This window comes from Chrysochloris asiatica, unplaced genomic scaffold (genome assembly GCF_000296735.1).
Source record: "Chrysochloris asiatica unplaced genomic scaffold, ChrAsi1.0 scaffold00295, whole genome shotgun sequence".
Classification (NCBI taxonomy): Eukaryota; Metazoa; Chordata; class Mammalia; order Afrosoricida; family Chrysochloridae; genus Chrysochloris; species Chrysochloris asiatica.
Genome location: NW_006408813.1, coordinates 2,869,114 through 2,874,280, shown reverse-complemented (window position 1 = coordinate 2,874,280; position 5,167 = coordinate 2,869,114).

Genomic DNA, 5,167 nt, shown 5'->3' with positions numbered 1-5,167 from the left:
ATACGGCCTTGATGATAGAAATGATGCTGGAGGTTGTATGATAGACTTTTGCAAGATCAATGCTGCTTCATTGCAAACACACTTTTTAAACAACATCTGATGGAATACGTAGAAATCAAATTGACTACATCTGTGGAAAGAGACAGTGGAAAAGTTCCATATCATCAGCCAAAGCAAGCCCAGGAGTACACTGTGGAACAGACCATCAATTGTTCATATGCAAATTCAGACAGAAGCTGAAGAAAATTAGAACAAGTCCTCAAGAGCCAAAATATGACCTTGAATATGTCCCACCTGAATTTAAAGATCATCTGAAGAACAGATTTAATACATTAAAGACCTAAGACCAGAAGACTTATGGGATGACCTCAAGAACATCATGCAGGAAGAAAACAAAAGGTCATCAAGCAGACAAGAAAGAAGGGAATGACCACGTTCATGACTCTGAAACTTGCTCTCCAGCATAGAGCTGCTAAAGCAAATGAAGGATGGTGGTGGTGCTGATGTGCTGTGGAGTCAGTTCCAACTCACAGCGACCCTGTACAGAGTTTCCGAGGTTGTAAATCTTTACGGGAGCAGAAAGCCTCATCTTTCTCCCGTGGAACAACTGGTAGTTTCGAACTGCTGATCCTGTGGTTAGTAGCCCAATTTGTAACCACTACGCTACCAAAGCTCTTTAAATGTAGAATAGAGGAGGTAACAGGAAGTTTCAAAGGTCAACTCGAGAAGACAAATTCAAATATGATGAAATGTGCAAACACCTGGATTTAGAAAACTGAAAGAGAACACATTCAGCATGTCTCAAGCTGAGGACACTGAAGAAAAAAGTCAAGCCTCAACTTAAAATACTGAAGAATTCTATGGGAAAAACATTCAGTGATGAAGAAAGTATCAAAAGAAAATTGAAAGAATGCACAAAGTCAAATCTGCTGCTCAAGACCTTTTTAAAGTGTTGAAAAGCAAAGATGTCAGCTTGAGGACTAAGGTGCACCTAACTCAAGCCATGGTATTTTCAGAAACCTCATATGCATGATAAAGCTGGACAGTGAATAAGGAAGACCATAGAAGAATTAATGCTTTTGAGTTATGGTGTTGGAGGAGAGTATTGATAGTGCCATAGGCTGCCAGAAGAATCAACCTATCTGTCTTGGAAGAAGTGCAGCCAGAATGCTCCTTGGAGGCCAGGATGGCCAAACTTCGTCTCTCACACTTCTGACATATTGTCAGGAGGGACCAGTTGCTGGAGAAGCATATCATGTTTGGTAAGGTGGAGGGTCAGAGAAAAAGAGGAAGACCCCCAACGAGATGGATTGGCTAGGTGGCAGCATCGATGGACTTAAGCGTGGCAACGGTAGTGAGGTTGGCCCAGGATCAGGCAGTGTTTTGTTCTGTTGTGCATAGGGTCACTATGAGTGAGTGCTGACTCGATGGCACCTAACAACAACAACAACAAATGTAGATATACCTTGTTTACTTTTAATATTCCTCTGGAGAGAGGTAACAAGTTGTTTAACTAGCCACCTATTGATGGATAATCAGGTTTTAAATTTTTTTTCTCAATTACAAACAATGCAATGTGAGTATTAAATAGCCTTTTACTTGCATGTTAGTGTGTATGTATATTTCTGCAGAATAAAATGGAAGAAATGGAATTTCTGGGACAAAGGTAAATATGTGATTGATTGGTGGTGGTTATTTGCTGTGGAGTCGGTTCCGACCCATAGTGACCCTGTATACGGTTTCCAAGGCTGTAAATCTTTATGGGAACAGAAAGCCTCATCTTTCTCCCGTGGAACAGCTGATAATTTTGAATTGCTAACTGTGAGATTAGCAGCCTGACTCATAACCACTATGCTACCAGAGCTCTTAATTTTCAAAGATATTGGCAGCTTGCCTTCTTGACCCCAAAAGGCTGTACCAATTTTGAAAATTGTCCCAGAAGTGACTAGTTTCTCCACAGACTTGCCAATTATCAATCTAATAGGCAAAAATAGCATCTTATTTTTGCAGTAATTTGTGCTTTAAAAATATTGAGGGACCACTCTTTATTTTATTGTCCTTCATATTTATGATTTTGAAAATTGTCCCTTCCTGCTCTTTGATGATTGATTTTTTACTGGTGTATTTCACAGATACACATAAGTTTGTAATTTTTAGGAGGTCCCAGTCATCTATTTGTCTTCTACTGTCTGTGTGTTTTTTGTAGTGTTTGATAGTGTATATGCCATGTATTGTTGTTGTTGTTGTTAAGTGTCCTCGAGTCAATTCCAACCCATAATGACCTGGTATAGGGTTTCCCCTTAAATTTGCCCCTATTTTTTTCATTGATGATCTTTATAGTTTTAGCTTTTACATAGGTAAATTTGTTGAATTTGTTCTTGCATATGGTGTGAAATATGGGTCTTGTTTCATTCTGCATATTGATTTCCAATTTTGCCAGCACCATTTGTTGAAAAGACTATCCCTTCTCTGTTTAATGTGTTTTGGTCCTTTGCAAGAAATCAGTTCACTATATGGGTGGATTTACATCTGGGTTCTAAATTTTGTTCCATTGATCTATGTATCTTTCATTGACCAGTACCAGGCTGTTTTGACCATGGTGGCTGTGTAGTAAATTTTGAGATCAAGGAGTGAGAGCCCTCCAACTTTATTCTTCTTCTTAAGCAGTGCTTTGCTTATCTGAGACCTCTTTCCTTTCCATATAAAGTTCATGATCATTTCTTCCATTTCTTTAAAGGATGGTGTTGGAATCTGGTTTGGGATTGCATTGTATCGAAAGATTGCTTTGGGAAGTACTGAGATTTTCACAATGTTAAGCCTTCCTATCCATGAACATGGTATGTCTTTCCATTTTCGTAAGTCTTTTTTGGTTTCTTGTAGTAGTTTTCTTTATGTAGGTCTTTTGTTTCTCTGATTAGATTTATTCCTAAGTATTGCATCTTTTGGGTGACTACATCTTTTGTAAAGAGTATTGTTTTCCTAATTTCCTTTTCAGAGCTGTCTTTATTAGTATAAAGGAATCCAATGGACTTTTGTATATTGATTTTGTACCCTGCTATTTTGCTGAATCTTTCCATGAGTTCCAATAGTTTTCTTGCTGAGTCTTAGAGATTTTCTATGTATAGGATAAGATCATCTGCAAATAGAGTTATACTTCCTCTTTGCCAATTTGATTGCCTTTCATTTCCCTATCTTGATATATAGTTCTGGCTAAGACTTCCAACACAATATTGAATAGGAGTGGTGATAAATGGCATCCTTGTCTGGTTCCTGTTCTCAAAGAGAAGGCTTTCAGTTTCTGTCCATTGAGAATAATGTTGGCTCTTGGATTTGTATATATGCTCTCAATTATGTTGAGGAATTTCCTTTCAGTTCCTTTTCTGTTGAGTGTTTATCAAGAATGGGTGTTGTATTTTGTCAAATGCTTTTTCTGCTTCAATCCATGTGATCATGTGGATCTTTTCCTTTTTTTATTATATGATGGATTATGATGATTGTTTTTCTAATATTGAAGCTTCTTTGCATCCCTGGTATGAATCACACTTGGTCTTTATTATTTCTTTTATTCTGGTGACTATAGAGTTGCTTTGCTGGTCTTTTTTCCAAGTGTTGCAGATGTTGTGTTAATGTGTTGATTTTGGTGCTTTCTACTTTTGTATATGTGTGTTTATTGCTATAAATTTACCTCTCACCAGTGCTTCTGCTGTGTTCCAAAGGTTTTGGTATGTTGTGTTTTCATTTTCATTTATTTCAAGTGATTATTTATTTATTTTGTTAATTTGTTCTATTACACAGTAGCTTTTAAGCAGGTGTTGTTCAGTTTCTTTGTATTTTATTTTGTTTCCATAGTCTTCCTATTGTTGATTTCTGGTTTTATAGCATTGTGATCTTCAGAAATGATTTGTAGTACTTCATTGTTTTCAAATGTATGGAGATTTGCTTTGTGGCCTAATATATTCTGGAGAATGTTCCATGTGTACTGGAAAATAATGTGTATTGTGCTGTTGTTGGGTTGAGTGCCCTTTATAAATCCATGAGGTCAATTGATTATGTTGTTGATTTATTGTGTTCTTTAGTTTTTCTGTGTCTTTGTTGAGTTTCTTTCTGGTTGTTGTGTCCTTTTTTGAAAGTGATGTTTCAAAAACTTTAACTATTGTTGTAGAGTTATGTTTCTTTCTTCAATTTTATTAGAGTTTGAGTTATGTATTTTTGAGGTTCTTTTGTTGGGAGCATAGATATTTATTATGGTTATGTCCTGTTGTTCAATGGGCTCTTTAATCATGAGATAATGTCCTTCCTTGTCTCTTATGCTGGTTTTTGCCTTAAAGTCTGTTTCATCTGAAATGAATATTGCCATTCCTGTTCATTTTTTATTGACATTAGCTTTGTATATTTTTCCATCCTCTAATTTTCAATCTGTGTTTGTCTTTGTGTGTAAGGTATCTCTTGTAGACAGCATTTTGAAGGATCCTGTTTTCTTATCCACTTTGCTACTCTCTTGTTTCCATTTATCCATTGACTTTCAGTGTAATTATTAATAAGTATGTATTGATGTCCTAGTGCGGTGCTGTAGTATAACCACTGGAGTGATAACAGCAAGACTGGCACTTCAAACCCACCAGCCACTCCTCGGAAACTCTATACAGGGTCACTATGAGTTGGAATCAACCCAACAGCACTTAACAGCAACAAAATTTACTTTTGGATTCATGGTGTGGCACTGTAAGTTTAGTACTGGACTTTGAACTACAAGATTGGCAGTTCAATCCTACCTGCTCCTCCTAGGAAACCCTATGAGTTTTGCTATGAGTCAGACCAACATGATGGTACTTAACAGCAATGTATTTATTGTAGTAATTTTGCTGTGATTTTTTTTGGTGCTGCTGGTTTCTTTGTTCTGCATGTTTTCCTGTACTGAGTTCCCAATTGGCTATATCCCACTTGTTGGGTTTGTAGAAGGTATGGTGATGGTTGGGCTATATCACTGCAGTTGCTGTGTCCTGTAGGGTGAGGCAAGAAGAGAAAGCACACCCATGAGAGAGAGAAACAAACAAACAAACCAGCAAATAGCAGAGATAAAATAAGATAAAAAAAAAATAATGCTGAAAGAAAAAGAAAAACCAAAATCAAAACCAAAAGCTGGATATTGTTTTGTCTTCACCAGTAA